The sequence below is a fragment of the Cricetulus griseus genome, chromosome 6 (genome assembly GCF_003668045.3).
Source record: "Cricetulus griseus strain 17A/GY chromosome 6, alternate assembly CriGri-PICRH-1.0, whole genome shotgun sequence".
NCBI lineage: Eukaryota > Metazoa > Chordata > Mammalia > Rodentia > Cricetidae > Cricetulus > Cricetulus griseus.
Window position 1 is genome coordinate 43,452,371 of NC_048599.1, and position 21,845 is coordinate 43,474,215.

At 40.3% G+C, this 21,845-nt stretch overlaps 1 protein-coding gene across 7 annotated transcripts in view; it reads right to left on the bottom strand.

Annotated features, from left to right (window-relative positions):
- Plcb1 (phospholipase C beta 1) overlaps positions 1-21,845 on the bottom strand; it is a 678,981-nt gene that overhangs the window by 274,520 nt on the left and 382,616 nt on the right. The window contains exon 1 of one of the 7 annotated variants that reach the window (XM_035446908.1): positions 9,984-10,098. The exons of the other annotated variants lie outside the window; for them this stretch is intronic. The gene's annotated coding sequence lies outside the window, so the exon portion shown is untranslated. Of the gene's footprint in view, positions 1-9,983; positions 10,099-21,845 lie in introns of those variants that run through there. 7 annotated transcript variants of the gene reach the window in all.

Genomic DNA, 21,845 nt, shown 5'->3' on the forward strand with positions numbered 1-21,845 from the left:
ACTACTCTACATTAGCCAGCCGCTCAGGGAATTCATACCTGGGAAATGCTAACTCTCCTTCTCCCAGCAATCATAAGCTGCTTGTAGTTCTTTGTCTAAGAGTGAGAAGATGTAAAATTCTCCCCTTCCACATTAGCAATATCCATTGGTATTGCCATTTTTCCATCTTCTTGTTGTTATGCAGTCATTTATAGGAGAGACTGTTTCACAGCAGACTTCCTGGTATTCTGGTTCTTAAAATCTTTCTGTCCAGAGGAGAGTTGGGAGGAGGGATAACTAACACCACCACGGTTATTTGATAAAGCCTCAAGAATAATTCTATTTTATCTATCTATAAAGTGGAAGTTACACCACATGGGCTAACAATGCTCCCACGAGAACCATGGACTAACAAAAATCCTAGTACAAAGCAGGAGGATACTCCTGTAGAATGGCTGCTCAGGGTAGCCCAACTGATTCCCAAAACAATCTAGACTATTGGTGTGGCCCTCAGTTGCCAATTAGATGTTGAAGGTAAGTTCCTATTGCTGAAGACATTGAACACTAAGGAGGTGGATGATTTGAGCTGGATCTGACCTGAAAGCCCTCTTTCTATGCTCTAACTTCCATGGGACCAGAAAATACTAAGCAAGCTGCCAAGGGAATGAAGCAATTAATAGTCCTACAAACCGTGACAATGGCCAGTATGGTTAAGACATCCCTAAATGTGCAATAAATAAGTGGCATGTTTCCAGTAACCAACAGCTGTCTAGTTGGACTTGAGGCCCACTCAACAGGAGATAAATCCTGCTTGGTACTGGAAACCTGGCAAATAATCTACTACGTATCACTTTGCTAGGCCAGCATAGTTCCTCATTACGTTCTAAATCTTAACCTTATAACCACAGATACGTGTAGCTACCACATCAAAGAAAGATCTCTTCAGAGCAAATTTAGACCATCATAGAGCCTCGAAACTGGACACAATGTAGAGATGATCTGTTGGTGGGAGCATACACCCAATGTGTAACTTTTTCATCCACTTTCAAATGCAAATGTATTTTTCTCTTTCTTGCATTGATGTCAACTCTGCTACTGCCCCTAAACAATATTGTTTCCTTGTGAAAAATGTTCCTGGAAAGAAGCCAAAGGCTATGGTTGGTAAACTGACCCACAACAATGATGCTGAGTTAGGCAAAATATAAAGACATTTCCGAAGAACTACAGCAGCAGTTCTAGAACATCTTGTGGTTGAGGCCCCTGGGGAGGGGGGTTCGAATAGCCCTTTCACAGGGGTGGCATATGACATGTCATGCATACCAGATCTTTACATTATGATTTATAACAGTAGCAAAATTACAGTTATGAAGCAGCAAGGAAATACTTCTATGGTTGGGGTTACCACATGAGGAACTGTACTAAAGGGTAGCAGCATTAGGGTGGTTGAGAGGCACTGAAACAGCCTCAAAGCGGGAGTGATTTCTTTCCCTGAAGCATAAGTTAGTCACATACCTGAAGCATAAACCTGAAATGCTAACTAGATATTAGAAATGAGGTACCTCCTTTGCCATTCAAACGGTGTGTCAATTTCTCAAGCTGCCGGCCTTTTAACTGACATGGTTCAAGAAGCCTACCTTGCCCCCTGAGGACTGCATTCGGTCATTTGGTGTGCTCTTAATGACTCTGGGGCATGAATTTTGAATGAGACAAAATTCCCTTCAAGGAGTTTTCACAATCCAACTGGAAAGGTAAAGACGTGAACATGACTTGGAAGATTAAGAAACTGTCTCAACTTAATGTGGAGAGGAGGCAGTGAGTTCTCCTAGGGAGAAGACAGAAAGATTTCATGGATCCAGTGCCTACATCTGAATTTAGAACAGCTTTGGTAGTTGGACTTCAAGTTGGCAAAGAGTAGGGAGTGTTTCAAATTTAGGAAACACAGGAAGAAACACTGAAGAGCACACTGGGGCTAAAGGTGGAATTCACCAGAAAGAATGTAGCCAGTGCAAGGCCCTTGGTACAAACTGAAACTGAACAACTAAACCAAGGTAGGCTAAAATGTGCTAAGCCACAGAACAGTGCAGCTGGGTGAATTTAGGATTCTGGAATACAACTTGACTGAGACTTGAGAGAAAAAGAGAAGCATTCAAAGCTGGCTATGGTGGAACAGACAGGTTAAGAAAGGTAAAATTCTGATACTTCTTTTGAGTGTGAAATGTGTGTGTATGTATGCACACATGTTTGTGTTCATTTTTGTGTTTCTTGCACATATGTGCTGGTGTGTGTGGAAACAAGAGGTTAGTGGGTTACAGTTGGGTACTTTTCTGTATTGCCCCAGACCTTACATTTCAAGACAGGGTTTTTCACTGATCCCAGAGCTCACTGATTTGGCAAGAGTAGTTAGCCTATGAGCTCTGGAAATCATCTGCTCTCCAGTGGTAAGATTGCAAGTACACAGAGCTACCTTTGTTTTTTGTTTTTGTTTTTGTTTGTTTGTGGATGTAAGGGATCTGAACTCAGTTCCTTATACCTTGGAAACAAGCACTTTACTGATGGTGTTATTTTCCTGTCAAAATTTTAGTAGTTAAAAAAGAGAAATGTAGGGAAACATGTCAATGAGGAACCTATTGAGTATTCTTGGAGTAAACAGAGTATAGCCTCATGCAGAAAGCACATATCATCTCAAACAGCCAGCAGAGACAGCTCTAGGAGGAGAAGCCCCACTGGGGAAATCTAATGAGCTGTGAGCAGATCTGCCATAGGCCTGTGGTGGTTAGCAGGGTGGCCCCAGCACTAGAATGTACACGGAGAGGGTCTTGCCTCTGGAAGTTAAGAGATACCTGAAAAGTGTCTACACCTTGGAATATACATGAAGACATGTGCCCAGAGAGCAACACTGAGCCTTGAGAGCATTTGCTTCCGAAAGGGAGCAAACTGCCAAGCATCATGTTGAGAATCCTGCCTCAGTATGAGCGAGGACCTGATGGTAACAGCACAGGGCAAGGCCTTTTAAGTAGAAAAAGATGGATTTGTTGGGATCATGGTGACTTCCAGAGGTCACAAAGGAAAACACTGTAATTAGAATTATCTTGCAGCTATTTAAGGAACTAGTTCTTCCAAGGCAACATGCAATACTCAGTACTGTCTATGATGAGAAGTCAGTGATGGTTACAGTGGTCAAGTAATCAAGGAAGCCTGCTGGAGGAAGACATTTTGTTTCAATGTGGGTGCACATTTGTTTCATGGTATGTGCACATGGGTAAATTAGTGAAGATTCAGATACAGGGCATGTGCATTGTGCTTTGTATGAGTTATACTGTAACAGGAAGCAAATAATTGGGGGGGGAACCAAAGATGATCATTTACTGATACATCTCAGTCTGAATCCTATGCTTTTATTGAGTTAGGCCCCCACAGTGTCCCCACAGGATGCTACCCACTGTGAGATGCAATGTGCTTTATCACTTCCGTTCTTTTACACTTTATATTTTGCCACTTGATTTTGTTCCTTCCTAAATAATCCTCCCTTGTTTAAGAATAAGAAGTAAGAAGGTATTCAAAAATCATTGCTATTAATAATTAAGTTAACTGGACGCATTCTCTCTTCAGTTAATTTACAAACGCAGATGCAAACGAATATTGTTTTCTGCTGCTAAAGTGCTTCATTTCATTTCTCCTAGGTCCTTGTTTCTGCCCCGGAAATGCTCATTTAAATGCAGGTGTGAGGACGCATAAGCTTCTTAGCGGTGACTCAGAGTGCTGACGGGCCCCTTTTTATGATTTTCCAGACAGAGAAGGATGGTTCAGCATGTTAAGTAGCTACAACAGTATAATTCAGCCATAAATGGCTGCTCCACATGGCTGCCTGCCGCTCCTAAGTTTCTGAGCATTAAATGCCATGCTAATACACTGGAATTTCATTTCTTCTTCCCTTACTTAGTCAGATAAAGGCAGATCCCAAGTTCATAATGCAAAATGAAAAGTTCCCCTTGACAGCATTTTTGAGGCATGCAAAAGGAATGGAGACAGTCACATGAAGATATTCCAGAAAGAAGAGGAATCAAGGAGATAGTCTTTGTTCAAAGTAAGCAGGCAGATCATAAAGTTTTCAGAACAGTTTTCTGTTTCATATGGGAAATCCATGCTGGAGACTCTGCATTCCATAACTATTCTCCTGGGCTAGGAATATTAGGTCAGGTTGATAGAAGCCAAGCCTCAAATGACAATCCTTAAAGCACTCATTTCTTGAGTCAGGCTCTCAGGGGAAACATAGGGAATAAAGGATGAATGTGTGAAAAGAGGAAGAGCTCAAGCTTCAGTTTCAGCTGGAGACAAGTCCTGGCCTCTTTCAAAGAAGATTCTAGAATTTGTATGTGACAAGATACAGCCTCAAACTGGGGGTGCTTGGCTCACTGACATGGAAAAAATTTAATAGATAATGGCTAAGACATCCTCAACATTTTACAGGTAATAAATCCATTGATTTTTCTTCAAAAAGTAATTTGAAATTACATCCTAGGAATAAAATCCTGGACATTTTCAAGAACTTGCCACTCATGATCCTTGAGCTGCTGCACTAGTGATGCAGGGGAAACAGTTTAAGTCTTTAGAAATCAAGGTCTATCAGTCAAGTATCAGCTCATTAATGCCACATAATAAACTGTCTTAACTCATGTTATCTGATAACAATAAGCAACTGTTAGCTTACACTTTTGTGGGTCAGCTTCATGGTTCTGCTACTATTGACAGAGTCTGCTCACATTCAAGGGAATGAACTTGGTGTTGCCACACTGAGAGTAGCTTGGGCTGCAGCAAATGTGCTCACTTCTGCACCATACTTCCCATTCCAGCAGGCTAACCTGAACATATGATTTGTATGACAGTGCCATCTAATTATGAGCACAACTGCACAAGGACTTTCATGTCACTGTGGGTATCACCTCTCGCAACATCTTATTTGCAGCATTAGTAATGTTGCTGAGTTGAGTGGAAGACAGATATTAAGCTCCACGTTTAAGGGCACAGATTCCAGAAGTAGAAGTGATGAAGAATTGGGGTCCATAGTGTAATCAATCTTCCAACAAAGTAAATACCAACAAGTATGCTTCCAGGAAAAGAAATGCTCTGAAAACAAATAACACTAATATTCTGTCACCTGGCATTATGCTTGAAAATTGAGATGCATTTATTAAGAAATTTCTGTGGACCCAGTATGTATTTCTATCAAAATCAACTGCTCTAAGAAACATCCTCAGTCTGTGTATGAATCGCCCTCTTACTGTTCTACTAAGTTGTATTACATGGTAGGCTTAAAGCAGAAACTGAATCATTTATACAAGTTATAATGGAAGTGCTGATAAATTGTGATTTCTTTTCAGTGATCCAGGTTGTGATGGATCTCTGTTTTAATCACCTTGAGTGGTAATAAACAAAGAAGAAATCTACAGTGTATAAAAAGGCCAGAGAAACCACTAGGAGGAAAAGCAAGACTTTTCTATGAAATAATTTAATCTAATGTTTATTCTCTGTTTAGGTCTTTAAACAGTATTGTTTGGAATTATTACACAAAACTTTCTGTAGTTAGTATATTCAGCCCTCATATGAATAACTTGGCTAGATTCTTTATATAACTTCTTGCTACAGCTTTGGCAACCAAACACACTGATTCTTGGTATTCCACTCTTCTCCAGGAGAGGTTATCTTTTATTTTACTTTTGTGGATCAACAGTTTTGTTTGTTTGCTCACTATGCTCCACCCAACCAGGGGCCATTCTATCGTCTTCACACACTGAAATGCCAGTGTAACTCCCTTGCAAAGGGAATTATACAGAAGTGGCTGTCTCATGAACATCCAAAGAAAGCTAGCTCATTCAACAAACATATTATTGGCAAATAGAGCATATGATAAACACCGGGTCGGGGTTTGTGAAATGTGTATAAGTTTGCCTGATCAGTGCCCCTAACTGAGATATTAATCAGTAAAAATAGAAATGAGTACACCAAAATAAACGATAAATGCTAACAAAGGTTAAGATTATAAGTTAGTAAGTGATTTTAGAAGACAGATGGAGGAGATCCCTAGGGACCTAAGGGGTCAAGTTTATTAGCTACTGGGGCAGACATTACATCTTCACAAGGGTGGAGATATTGGAGCCCACATGCAGAGGCAGATTTCTAATGAAAAGCTGGTGTGTGCATACAGATAAATGGCTCTACAAATAACCAAGTACCAGAAGCCCTGGAATTTCAACATTGCAAACAAAATCAAACACGAAAGTCAAGGGGAAAAAAGAACCCTGAAAAGCAACGGGTAACCTAATAATTAGCCAAAAAAATTCACACAGGCCTCTGTCAAGCATTTACCTTTAGCATTTTATGCTTACTATTCTTCCTTTGAAAGTGTCAGCTGTCATACGACTGCTGAGATATGAGACTCATGACCCCAAAATAAGTCATGTATCACAGGAGAGTGCTGAAAGGTTTTCTTTTGTCAGTTAATATTGCTTAAGTTAAAAAGTCATTGAAGAATGTGTGAACTGAACTGATGACTCAATAGGATTGATTATGTTCAATACTCTTTTAAAAAGTATTTATTTTATGTCTATAAATAATGGGTAATTCGATTAGTGATTTTACTAGTATTATTTATCATGAACTTTCTCTTTTTTTCATCTCAGCTCCTCTGCTAGGCTTCTATTCTTTCCCACAACTTGAGACCAAGGAATTATTGTAAATTCTCCAATTTTCCTCTTGGATATGTGTGTGGTTTGCTCTTATTTCATAGGTAAGCTGCTCTCACTGTCATACACAATCTTGGAAAAACTCACAGAAAAGTAGGCAATGCATGGATTACTGTATTACAATTATTAAATTATGGAATAAAGCAACATAACCCAGTCACAAAAAGACAAACATGGGATGCACCTTACTTATATATGGATTTTACATATAGAGCAAAGGATTACCAGCCTACAATCCATACTGTCAGAGAAGCTAGGTAACAAGGAGGACTCTGAGAGACATACATGGTCCCCAGGAGAAGAGGAAAGGGACAAGATCTCCTGAGCAAATTGGGAGCATGGAGGAGGGGAGAGCGAGCTAGGAGAATGAGAAGGGGAGAAGAGGAGGGGTGAGGAGGACATAAGGGAGCAGGAAGGTTGTGTAGGGGAAAGAATAGAGGAGAGCCTACAAGAGCTAGTCCCAGAACAGCCTCCAAAGCCACAGAGAAACCCAGTCTCAAAAAACCAAAAAAAAAAAAAAAAAAAAAAAAAAAAAAAAAAAAAAAAAAAAAAAAAAAAGAATAAGAGATACCATAAGAGAGGGAGCCATTATAGGTTTAAAGAGAAATCAGGCACTAGGGAAGTGTCCAGAGATTTACAAGGATGACACGAACTAACAATCTAAGCAACAGAGGAGAGGTTACCTTAAATGCCCTCCCCTGATAATGAGATTGAGTATTAACTTATATGTCATCCTAGAGCCTTCATCCAGCAGCTGATGGAAGTAGAAGTAGATACCCAGAGCTAAACACTGAACTGAAGTGGAATCTAGCTGCAGAGAAGGAGGAGGGATGAGCAAAGGGGTCGAGACCAGGCTGGTAAAACCCACAAAAACAGCTGACCTGAACAAGGGGGAGCTCTTGGTCCCCAGAGTTATCGATGGGAAACCAGTATGGAACTGATCCCCACCCCATGAACGTGGGTGTCAGTGAGGAGGCCTCAGAAATCTATGGGGCCTCTTGTAGTAGATCAGTACTTACCCCTAGCATAGGAATGAACTTTGGGACCCCATTCCACATAGAGGGATACTCCGTGAGCCTAGACACAGGGGCCCTATCCCAAAGGATATGACAGACTCCGAAGACCTTCCCACATGGAAGGCCTCACCCTCCCTGGGGAGCAGAAAGGGTATGGGATAAGTAGGGTGTTAGTGGGGGGCAGGAGAGGAGGGGAGGTAGAGGGAACTGGGATTGACATGTAAAACGATCTTTTTTCTAATTTAATAAAAAATGGAGAAAAAATTAAAACAAAAAATAAAGGTGAAAATAAAAATGGCATAAAGCATAATAGTACAATTTCTTTTAGTTTAGAAAAAAGTGAAAAGACAAATTAATACTTCAAAATACACACTTGAATGTATTCTGGAGAAACACCAGAAAGGTGACTTGCTTTATGGAGGGGTTGATAAGTACCAAATTATATTCTTCTTTATATGAACATATATATGTTTCCAAATATGCTTTAAATGACCTTGCATTTTACAGCACATATATATGAAGACCTACATATAAGACCAAGTATGGATGTGTGCACCTAAATAGAAACTGGAAATCAAATGTATTTAAATCATTCCCTGTGTGAAGTGTCACCTTCAAATCTTTGGGCAACATGAAAAGAGGGATTCCTAGCCTGCATGGAGAAGTAGGCATGGCAGTCAGGTAGTATTCCTGGCTTCCCCTTGGTGTCGTACTCACTGCTCTATAGTTTGTTCATTACAGAGCGGAGGCACCTCATCAATAACAAGTGAGGGCTCTTCACAGTGTACACAGCAGGGCACAGTGCCTGAACTCTCCAGAGCATTTCTTTATTAAAATGTGAAAACAGGCTAAGTGCTTCTGGAGGGCTGGCTACCTGACCAAGCATCAGGCAGAAGTACTCACCAGTGGTACTGAAGATTACTTTTGATCATTAATTTAGCCAACTGAGAAGTCATTTACAAAATTAAAGAAGAAATTATAATTTAAAATATTTTTATTGCCCTTAATTTAAAGACTAATTTGCCATTCATTTTAACTGTCCTGTTGTTGTTATTGTAACTTACATTCTATGGAAATCATGATTTAAGTAATATGTACATATCTGAAGACCAGATGCCCTTTATGGTTGTCTCTGAGGTGTATGTCTCAGCTCACTCTTGGTATGAAATAAAGAGACACAGCAAACATCACTGGCTACTGTTCCTGGAGTGATGTGGATATTAATTCTCATATGAAATAAAATTAGGAAGTCTTCAGGTTGGAGCTTCAATATCAATCCAACCTTACCACACAGGCAACTCACATCAAGGAGAAGCCCTCTGTGGCACTCTAGAATGAAGCCAGAAACAGGAATTTTCCTGCATATGGCGTGAATCAAGCCTGTCCATCAAAAGGGGATTCATCTCCAAACAACTGCTACAAGTGTTTTCTCCTTATTTTGGACCTAGTTCAACGGACTTGCTATTGTTGAGTCTATGATTGAGTCAAGAAAGTAAACACAGAAGTCACATGGACTCCATGTATACACACATACTCCCTATGGACAATTATCTTCTAAGAGAAAAGATGTTGGGATCTCAGTAATGTCAGCCTAGCTCCATTTTGAGAGGCTGCACTCCAGTGTCAAGAGAGCTGTTTTCTTCCTCTCTTTCTAAACATCTAAACCATTTTAATAATGTTCTTGAAACACACATTGGCAATAAGAGGTCTAATTTCCTACTGCACCCGTGTATCCTTGAGTTGGCCATTTAATGTTACTGAGGTCCCCTGCCTTGGTGATCCAATCAATGAATTACACTAGATGGGTATCTCCAAAGGGGGGTATGAGAAGCCACTATTTGGGTTAGCATCATACAGGAGTTCTGAAGGAGCTTATATTTAACTGCTACTGTGCCCTCTATCCCCTGCCTCCCTCATCCCAGTGTTCTACTCTCTGGCCATCTTTCCCTTTATCATTGTCTTGTATATGGCATCTAACTCCCAGTATTTGTGTCTTTCTGCCAGGAATCATTTTTCTGTGGCAAGCATCTGCTTAATGCCTGTCCTGCTGGGAGTGCCACAGATTTGATGTATCCAGCAGACAGTCTGCAGCTGAGCCACCGTGGAAAGTTGTTAGATTAAATAGCCTAGCTCCTTTTCACTTCAGACAGGGACACTGACCATGCCTCTCAGTTTCCGGTGGAATTGGTTCTGACTGCCCATGAAACAAGTCTCTTGACAATATTCTCTTTGTTAACTACATTCTTACCTCGTCCTGCTTCCTCTTCCTCTGAAGATGTCTTCTGCTAACTCCAAAAGGGAACTATTTTGACTCAAGTCTTCAATTTGGGACCAACATCTGAACAACTTAAACTAAAATGACTCCCATTCCTGATTCCTGCTAGAAAAAAAAATGACTAAGAATCATATAGATACTTTTGTTTCTGATCAATTTAATAATTCTACATTCTTAGGGTATTGTAATCTTAAGCCTGGCATTTACAAAAGATCATTCTGGTCTTGATATTTTCTTTTGTTGTAGAAACTGATTACTGGAACCTTCTGAGATCCGATTATGAGGATCAAACATGAATCAGACTTTTACAAAGAGCCTTGGAGGAAACTCTAAGATCTGCATTCATCTTTTTATATTCTTCTTTTGTCTGTGGGACAAGTCCATTAACTCCTAACTGCAGAAATGTAAATTTTCAGTTTCGCTGAAATAACAGGTTTAGAGAGGCATGGAATTCCTGGCCTTTTGTTTTATTCTCACTGGATCTTAGCCTGAAAGCCATGAAAAGTACTGCAACTATAATCGCCCATCGATACTCAGGAGCCCTGGTCTGAGAAAGACAGTAAATAAAATGAGAAAGGATTTTATGCCTTTGAAAGCTCAGAGTAAAATTTGAAGAGCTGAGATCAAAGTGAATCATGGCCATTTAGAACTTGGGCTTTTGCAGAGGGGTCAGAGAGATGGGTAGGTAGAATCCCATCTCCCACAACACACACACACACACACACACACACACACACACACACACACACACCAGTGTGAATAACTAGGGATTCATCTTTCTACTGATGAGAGATAAAGTTGGCAGAATACTATGGAAGATATACATATATATACATATACATGCATATATGTATATGTATATGTATATGTATATGTATATGTATATTAGAAAGGACTGAAAATGAACAAAAGCTTCAGAGCCAGAATCTTGCCTACCGCAGGGATGACATAGTGCTGTACTCATCACTGTCAGTATTTGATAGCACAGCCCTCTACAACTACTGTCCTGAGGATTTGCACTTTTCTCAGCAATGGTTCTTTTAAAAATGTCCTCAGTGCTCAAGACAATGCCTAGTCTTTCAGAGACTGCTTTCATGAAAGACACCAACAACCTCCACAGGACCAAATTCACCTCTCTACTGATTCTGCCCCTTTCTCGTTTCCCTCTCCCCTCCCCCTTCCTTCCTCCTCCTTTACCTCCCTTCCTTTCTTCCAACCCTGCTTGCTGAACCTAGGGCCTGTCATATGCTAGCAAGTATTCAATCAGAGTTACATCCTCATCCCACTCTTCTTTTCCCACCACATGCAGCCATGTCCTGTTCTATTTATTTATTTATTTATTTATTTATTTATTTATTGCCATTTTGAATTTGTGTGCTATCAAGGATGATATAACCCAAGGCCTTGCAGATGTTCTCTCTTAAATATTGTCTTTGGATGCTTTCCTTCTAGGCGACTGTCCATTCCTTCTCAACATACCTCACTGTTGAATCCCATTTACGTCACCAGTGCCTCATTTGCCTAATGCTCTTTATATTATCCATCTACACAATTCCCTTGTGTTCCCACTTTTTCTATGGCCTTAAATATTTTATCCATAAGTACTTATAATTCTCAAGTCTGTCTCCAGCAGTGAGTGCTCTGATATTCTCCAGATCTCATATCTACTTCTTATACATTTTCACGTGAATGCAGAAGGAACCACACCAGGCTGAAGATTCTGAAGACTATCCTAAAATTCCCAATGATTTGATATATGAGTTAGTATTTTACTTCTCAGGTCTGGTGCTGTGTTGGTTTGAAAAAAATGACCCCCAAAGGGAGTGGTAATATCAGAAGGAAGCCTTGTTGGAGGAAATGTGTCCCTGTAGAGGCAGGCTTTGAGATCTCATATACGCTCAAGCCACACCCAGTGAGTCACTTCACTTCCTGTTGCCTTTGGATCAAGATGTAAGGACTCTTAGCTCCAGCACCATTTCTACCTGCATGCTGCCTTGCTTCTTGCCACAATGTTAATGGACTAATGCTCTGAACTGTAAGTGTGCCACCCCAGTCGAACATCTTTCTTGGTAAGAGTTGCCATGGTCATGGTGTCTCTTCATAGCAATAGTAACATTGACTAAGACACGTGCTCATAACAAGACACAGGATCAGGGCTGTGTGCTCTGTGCATACCCATCAGTCCTCCATGTCCAAAGGTTCATGTGCAGATTCATGGACAAAAAGTGTTTAAGAGAACTGGAAGCTAAGAGCCATGCTTTTCATTTGGACCAGAGCCTGATTCAAAAGCAGAAAGAAAGCAATAGCCATCAGTCATCAATGAACCTGATCTATTTACTCCATCCTATATGTCAGCTAATCACTGTGCCAAAGGGTGACAGAGAAGTGGGAGAACCAGGACACTAACAGTCCCCTTTCCTTTCATTCCCTCCTAATTCATCTGAGCCATCTCCTCAGGTCTTTATTCTCTTATTTTAGTGCCTGTTTTCCTCCACTGGGATACCAGCACCATACAGCATCTATGGGTCAACAAATACATGCCACTGGAGTAAATAAATGAAAATAAAAAGAATGCAGTTGGTAGGTGTGATGATTAATTTTCGTTTTCAACTTGACTACACTGGAATTATCTAAAACCCAAGCAGGTGGGAGCCTGTAACAGATTTTTCTTGACTGGATCATATGAAGTAGAAAGACCCATTCTGTATCTGGGCTAGATCTTTTGGTGACTGCCCACAAAAAAAAGGACATGGAAAAAGGAAGATTTTGCTTTTTGCCTGCTTGCCCTCATTTTCGTTGGCAAGTTCATCTATCCTGCTGCTGTGGCATTCTGTCACTGGTGTTGGAGCCTACCTCCTTAGGGATTCCAACATAGACTGAAGACCAGCTGAGAATTACAGCCTCTTGGGCTCAACAACTATCAGATTCATAGCTTTTACCTCTGGAGACAGCCACCATTGGACTAGAGAGACTACAGTCTTTTGTCAACTTTAATAAATACCCTTTCAACATTTGTTCTATCAGTTCTGTTCCTCTAGACTCTAGACAAGTTGTTCTCAACTTGTGGGTCACAACCCCTGTGGTTGAAAGACCATTTCACAGAAGTCACATATCATATATCCTACATATCAGATATTTACATTACAATTCATAGCAGTAGTAAAATTACAGTTATGAAGTAGCAACAAAACTATTCTATGATTGGGGGTCACCACCACATGAGGAACTGTATTAAAGGTTATAGCATTAGGAAGGTTGAGAACCACTGTTCTAGAGGAACCTAGAGTCTCAGGTTACACTTCCTCTCTGGATGAGTGTGTATGCCTTTGTCTATACATATGTGTATGCACATACAAAAAACACAGATAAGCATGTATTTACAGATTATCCTAGATACTTCCATATGCATTTCTGCATCTCTTTCACTGTAACAGGCACAAATAAAATGGAATTGGCCTCAGCACTATGGCAATGGATTGCTGATTGACTCATGGTCAATCTTATCCCACAGCTGCAGAGTTTTGCTCAGTAATGAGAAGGTAGCCTTGAGACAGAAGCATTCATTCTGACCTTTGGTATCACAAAGAATGCTTAGAGTTCTGCTGGCATCAAAGTGACAAGAAAGGGGAGTGCTTGGCTTAGCATGAGTCAGAGAGGCAGAATGCTGTGGAACAGTTTTTTTTTTTTTGTACACTGTGAATATGTATTACTCTCGTTGGTTAATAAAGAGCTGACTGACTAATAGCTAGACACAAAAAGGTTAGGCAGGGCTTGCAGACAAAAGGAGAGCATGGGGTTGAAGTTAGGGGAGTTGACAGGAGACATAAAGAGAAGCAAGATGAACATGCTATGCTGAAAAAATGTATTGTCATGTGGCAGAGTGTAGATAAAAAATATGAATTAACTTAAGTTGCAAGAGGTAGTTAATAACAAGCCTAAGCTATAGTCTGAACATTTATAATTAACATTAAGTCTCCATGTGGTTATTTGGGAGCTGGCTCCCTGTCCTGGTGTAAAACTCTGCCTACAGCAGAAGGTAGAATAACAAAAAAGAAAAGTATGTTGGAATAACAGTCCTGACTCCACCCCCAACATATGCTAGGATTAAAGCTGTGTAGTGAGCCACCATGTCTGATCTTCTGGTAACTCACACTGTATTTCTTGACTGCTTTTCACTCTGTTGTCTCCTCTTCCACACTATTTATCTTTAAGTATATCTTTTAAAAAAATTTATCTTTAAGCTAAACTCTTTATGATCCAAATCTTTTGTCAGGATCTGTCTCTAGAGAATCCAACCTAAGATACCAATCAAATGAGACTTACTGCAGGTTAACACCTTAGATTCCAAAAGGCATTTGCTCAACATTTGAAATCTTCCCTACTTTATGTTTAAAAAAAAAACCTTGTAAACAAAGGTTTTCATTAGGAAACACACACATGTGTGCACAGGTGCCTGTGCGTGCGTGTGTGTGTGTGTGCGCGCGCACGCACGCGCACACACACACACACACACACACACACACACACACACACACACACCCATTCAAATCTATATAATCACAGTGGCCTTTAAAAACACTTTAAAGGAAAGTAGGCAAATAACTAATGTTTCATAATTTTTAAGCAAAAGGAGTGTTTATTCATTATAAACATACCTGTAGAACCTTGTTTTGTTCACCGAATTCCCACATCTGTAGGATTCTTAGAACTCCTGAAAAGTACAAATTTCTCTCTCTATAGGGCTTTAATCATCACACTTTAAAGAAATGTTTGAATAGAAGCAGCATATGTTGTAATAATTGGGTTCTTTCATTAAATTCCTTTTTATGAAAAGCCTGAATTATTAACTGTTGTTGTTGAGTTTTTCCCCCTTAGTTCAAAGAGAACATTTGCTAGAAAATCTCACATGTAATTACAAAGAGTAACAAGAAATTTTCACATATTAAAGTTTTCCTGAAACCACAGTATACCAGAATATACTTGGTAGGGCTAATTGGTGGGCAAGGCAGCTCAGTTCATAGTAGTCAGAAGCATTAGGGGATACCTGAAAAGGCTGGGTCCCAGTGTCCCTCCAAGGGCATGCTTGCAATAACCCATCTCCTTCTGCTAGGCCCTATCTCTCAGAGGTCCTACCTCCTGGAAGCATGCTTTAACACAGAAGCCTTGGGGGGACATTTCAGATTCAAACAATTACAATGCAGCCTCTTATTTGTAAAATTAATGATGCAAGAATAAATTCTTTTCAAAGAAAGCTTGCTGCTGAGACAAGTATCACAGTTATGCATGTGCACACTCACAGGGCACCACACCTCAGAACTTCTGACTTCTTCAGACTTCCAGTTTGTGTGTGTGTGTGTGTGTGTGTGTGATCTAAAAACTCAACTGATCATAAATTCCCTTTAATGTATAAATTTACTTCAAAGACACAGCTTTCGTTGCTAAGTTACAGCTTCTAAATAGTGTCTCTAAATTTTAACAACTTCAAATAGACATTTCAACACTGGTTGCTTTTTAAGAAGAATGGGAACATGCCACGTGCTATAATGATTATTATTAACCTATTTTAAAGTGCGGTACCATTTCTTATGTATGCCAGGGAAAGTTAGCTTTAAAGGCACTGTAGATGTTCACTAAAACATTTGCAATCTGAAAGGCCATTTTTTCCATAACAATTTGGATCCTCTGTAGAGATGGTAATGTTATGGGGAACTCTAAATTTGGAGCATTCTATCCTCAAAAGGGGAAAATGATGTAGGCATCTGAGGGTCTTCATAATTTGGAATGCAGGTTGGCAATGGAGGAGAGGAGTTGAAGGCAGAGGAGGAAGTAGAAATGAGTCACTATTGCTGTACCAATTCATTTTTTAATTTTATTTCTAATGCTCTTTCCAAACTACTGTACTTGTTCCCAGATTTAGTTCATCTTCCCTAGAGTTTCAGGCTGTATATTATTTGGTGTTCTCTGTGTGTATGTGTAATTAATTATATATATATATATATATATATATATATATATATATGGCAATATCTTAAATTGGCTTAAGCAACCATTTAAGAATTTGCTGGATATCTCACAACAGAGAAGTCAACCAGTAGTCATTCAGTCCATGAGGCTAACTGTCTCCAAAGTCCTAATCGGACACTGAAGGCCTGCAGGGCTCCTGGAGAGCCATTGTCCTCAGTCCATGCTGGAAGCCCAGGAAAGCTGGCTATAATATCAGCAAAGGAATCAGCAGCAGCAACAGGATGAATGAACTCTGTACTGAGGTGGGGGGAGGCAATAAGCAAAAGGCGGATCGGGGCTGCTAGCAGAGGGTGCGGTACCATTTCTTATGTATGCCAGGGAAAGTTAGCTTTAAAGGCACTGTAGATGTTCACTAAAACATTTGCAATCTGAAAGGCCATTTTCTGCACACATTCCGGGTGTGTCTCCTCATCCCAATTAAGGCAATCTCGATAATTTCCCATAGAGGAAACCACAGGCAAACCTCATATGGACAATTCCTCAAGCCAAGATCCCTGCTCAAGTAATTCAAGCTGTAGCAACTAAACATTTGAAACCAACTCTCAGAGTCAGGGACACAGAAATTAAGCCATTACCTTGGGAGTCCTGAGAATTTCAGCTGGCTGGAAGTGTGAGTATTTCTTCAAGTTTAAGAGCCTAGTCCTCATCTCAGTATCACATAATGGTCCAAAGCACCAGTAACACCCTCATGGGCAAAAGCTCATTGAGGTCTGATCCAGTGCAGAGTTAGAGCTAGAAGTGCTGGGATCTTTTCTCTAGACCTCAAATTCTGAACCACCTATTATAGAGCAATCCAGAGTACCCCAGGTATAAACTGCACTAGTAAACACAGAGTATGTGGTATTGTGCTGCAGAATCACCACAAATATTCTGCTCCATTGGTCTTGTATTTCATGGATGCACAAGTTAAACAATCAGAAACAAATTATTTTCTCATGCTAGCTATAAGTAGGTAGCTGAGGTCCGGAAAATGGAAAACAGTCATTGCCACCTGTAGGTAATATAGACACATGGCCCTGTATGGCAGCCAGTTGCAAACTACATTCATGCCATATGATTAGGAACATTTCTAGGAAACTTAACAGTGTCTACTCCTGGAATTCAGTGCTATGATTACAAACTTAGCAAAGTAGAGCTGAAATTCAGTCAGCTGACCATCTACCTGCTTCAAAGGTGCCCCCAGGAATGTTATGTCTATTTGGCAACACTTAAATAATGATCATCGTGGAAGTCATATTCATCTACTCTCTAGAAGCATCTCCCACATTCCCAGGGATGTGAAGCATCGTTTTTCCAACTCCGTGCAGGTGTAGAGTATCAGCTCTTCATTAGGAACAACTTTGGGAGGAGGTGTGCCCCCCATCACTGGCTGAAGACAGTCCGTGTGGATGCCTCAGCCATGTGCTCACCTGACACACAAAGTGGGTGTTCTTGGTGTTTAAAGACTGTTCTTATGCACTCAGAAGGTGCTCGTGATATCTCGAGGAGGCACTCCTGAGTTAACAGCAGGAAGATGGAAGATAGACGGAAGGTAGCTAGACTAGCACACTAAAATCACAAATAGCTGAGGCATAAAAATATATTTGGAAAAATTGAAAGTACTAGTTTTAAAATATTCATGGCATCCTTTAATTGCCTAACTTGCAGCAAGCAAACAGGGAGGTAAAAGTTTTGAGTTGTTGACTTTGTTTAAATTTTCAGGATGTTATCGTGTGTGTGTGTGTGTGTGTGTGTGTGTGTGTGTGTGTGTGTGTGTGTGTTCATGAAGGCCCGAAAAAGGTGTTGGGTACCCCTAAAACTACAATTACAGGTGGTTGTGAGCCACCCACCATGCGTGATGGGAACTGAACTTGGGCTCTCTGGAAGAGTAGCAAGCTTTTTCTACCAGTGAGACATTTCTAGCACAAATACTGATTTTTTTTAAATGTATGTGAATTAACTCTAACACTCTACCCTGAGATTTCCCCTAGCACAGACACGTTTTAAAGTGTTAGCTGTCAGCAGTATAAACTCCCATATTTTGCACCTCCTGGGTTTACACCCTACAAGGACCAAGAAGGACTTGCTTGCTGTCAATGATGGAAGTGAAGACATGGGTGCACACTAGATTATTCAGTAATAGTTTTTTCATAGATGATGGGCTGAAAGCGACCCTTGATTATGTAGTTTTCATGGCATATAACTTGCTGTGGTGACAGGAATAGTAAATCACCCAAATGCCACCCACACAAGTAATCTGAAATTACTTTAGAATTTCTTCAAAGAGGTACTAGTAATGACAAGATTTGACCCATATGAATTCATGTTGTCAGATGACTTGAAATTCCAGTTGGCTGTGCTGAACTGGGGTTATGCCCCCATCCCTCAGAAGTGTAAGGTAAGTCACTATTGTTGAAGACATTATGCACTTCAGACACAGGTCCCAGAGGTCCCTGAACTGAAATTGGCAGGAATGCATCATTCCTGAAGACTAGCTTTCATAATACCTGAAGGTGCCATACAAGCCTTTAAAAAAGGAAAGCAACCAGTAATTCTACCCAGCTGTGACACCTATGAACTACAACATGCCAAGCATGGCATGATAACCCTAAAGGTGTAATAATAGCATGCATTTCTTGATGGTAATCAAGAGCTCTCTAATTGGACTAAAGACTCACTCAACAAGAGGGAAACTATTCTTGGTATGGGAACCTAGCCAATTACCCTGGATTAATGCCATCAAGGATCTTGGAGGAGAACCTACAACTGCCACTTTACTAAACCAGCATAAGTCCTAACTACATTCTAAATATTTGTCCTTGTACCCACAGGTAGGTGTGGTTCTCATCCCTCATCAATGAAAATTCTCTTTGCAAAAGATGGAGACCATTACAGAAAACCACAACCAATCAAAATGACGAGTAACAGAGCCCAGTACTAAAAGGCACAACTATAATACAACTCTAGCATCTAAGACTCAGGAAACATTGAGCAAGAGGGGGGCAGAAAGATTACAAAAGTCATAGGCTCATGGAGTTTGCTGTCTCTTAGAAATCTGAGAAGTTCCACCCATAAAGGCTGACCAACTTGACTGGCTAAATATGAGCTGAACAATGACAACATCAATAGACATGCTAACGTGTGCTGGGGAAACCTAGAAAGCCTCAACCCTATACAAAAAACTACAGGTAATGGAGGAGAGCTGAGAGCAGGACAATTAGTCTTCTCCAAGCAACAGCACACCAATTCATTTTCCAATACCAAAGGGTCACCTCTGAAAATATACATACAAGTAACAGTACAAAACTGAGCAGGTGCACTTATGTATTTTGGAATACACAATATGTGTATTCCATATATATATATATATGGAATATATATATGTATATATATATGGAATATATATATATATTAATAAAAAGAGGCAACGAATTTGAAATAGAGCAAGGAGGGGCATATGGGAGGGTTTGAAGAGAGGAAAGGGAAGGGTAAATGATATAAATGTATAATCATCTGAAAAAAATTCATAAAAATGCCACTCAGTTACAAAAAGAAAACCATGTTAAGTCCATAAATGTGCTGTGTAATAGAATTCTGGTAGGTAGAATGTTCTGGTAGGCTGGTATCATATAAACATTAACCATTAGCATGAAGCCAGAACGAATGAGATCGCTTCATCCAGTTAGTATTTACTAGGCAACAGGGACATTTAACCCACTGCTTTTCAGAACAGTACTCCCACTGACAGCACTTCCTTCCCTTCTCCAGAGTCCCTCAGCACACCACTGCTTCTCTTCTCTGCAGAGCAATGGCTCTCAGAAACACAGCCCCAGTCAAGGGCCATGGGGCCATGGGGAGTTCCCCCAACTCTTGGGGCTTAAACTGTATCCTGACACAAGCATATCAGAATTCTGGAGAGGAGCACTGTGTGGACAAGGTTAAGATCTACTCTTGCAAAGACATAAGATATGAGGAGGATGCTTGAGAACAGGTCTTCAAGGCAGTGTCCTATCCAAGAAGCTCTTCCTTTGCACAAAAGGCTACAGATGAACTTGGCAAGGACCCTTTACTCCCTCCTTCTCTTAAGCTTCCTTCTCTTAAGACCTGCTGAGAGGAGAAAGGCAAGCAGTCTTAACTAGACATTGTTCCATGTCCCCAGAACTCGTGTGCTGCAAAGAGAGAACTGACTCCTACAAGTTGTGTTCTTACCACAATTAAGTGAACACATGCACATCGTCTCCCAGTAAATAAAACAATGTAATCAAGAACATCAACTTGACCCGGCCTTATAAATGATGGGATAGAGAAGACTTATCATTCCATGTGAGATCCTTGTAGTAAGTGTTCTCAATTTTATAGGAAAAAACACTATTGTTTAATACAGCCTTTAAAGTATGTATGTATATATGTCTGTCTGTATGTCTGTATGCATGCCATGCATGCATACATGAATGAATATGTGTGTTTTGCCTGTAGATATGGGCACCATATCCATGCATTTTCCACAAAAACCAGAAGTGGATGTTGAATCTCCTGGAACTGGAGTTACACACAGCTGTGAGCTTCCATATAGGTGCTTGGAAACAAATCTCTGTAAGAGCAGCCAGTGCTCTTAATGGATAAGTTCTCTTTTCAGTTCAATAGTGCCACAGGCCAAGGTTTGCTTTTTGTTTCTTTGTTTTGAGACAAGAGCTCACTGTGTCTGGCATGGAACTCAAATAGATCTGCTCTCCTCTGCCCCTCGGTTAGAATCAAAGGGTTGCACCACCACTATTGCTGGCAAAGGTCACTATTAGTTGTAGGTTTAAATCTCTTTAAAGTCAACTACATTGATGATTTTTTGAGTCTAATAGCTTAGAGATCAAAGCAGATTTATAGTATATACTACACTTTCTAAATGTTTCTGGTAATAAAATTTAATCCTCATGAACACTGAGCCATCTCAGCAAGTTTCTGAATACTAGGAGGAAAGGTAACCAGGAAGACAAAATAGTCTAAAATCCTTTAATTTAGGAGTTACCTCAGCATCTCCTTCAACGTGATTCTTGAATTTTTGCTTGAATTTACGACAAAATGTATTGCAGGATGCCACTGCTGAAGACTCGTGCTTACTGCAGGGAATGAAGGCACAGAGGGGTGTTTTCATGTCTGGATTGCCTTAGAGGCATGGTCACAGAAGAAGTCTCTGTTGTTTGATATCATACCCACTCCAGTTGAAAATGCAATTACAGAATTGTAATTATATTCTGAGTTAAAGATATGAGACTTCAGGACAGGAACTATCAATGTAGTTTCATTCCTTTAGACTTGGGGAATATATCCAATAACTGAGGTAGGCCACATAGGCATTGTGAAGCAATAAGCCACAGACCAATGGCTAGAAGCCTATGTGACTGCAGAGCTCATACAATAGGACATGTGACCACTAACTCAGGGAAAACACAAGGCCACTTTGAAGGAGCTAAGACCAATATCACCAACTGAGAGGACTGATAGCTGCCTTCTGTCTGTTTCATCTTAATGGTGTCTCCTATCCCCGGCCTTACAAAACTACCTCAGCAGAAAATCACACCCAAACACCTTATTATTGTAGGATACTGAGCCATGTTTTGGAATTCTCTACCACCTCCCCACTTAACTCACAAATAACTCTCACTTCTACTTAAGTTTGTAGTATGTAGTTTCTCTCTGGAATAGGCTTCCTTAATTCTTTATTTTTTCTTGTCTCTGAACTCTATTTGATAGTGACAGGGAACCTGGAAATAATGATTAGAGGTCTTGAGCTGGTCTCTGTCCCTGAGGCTTCCTTATCCTTTACCACTAGTAACATAA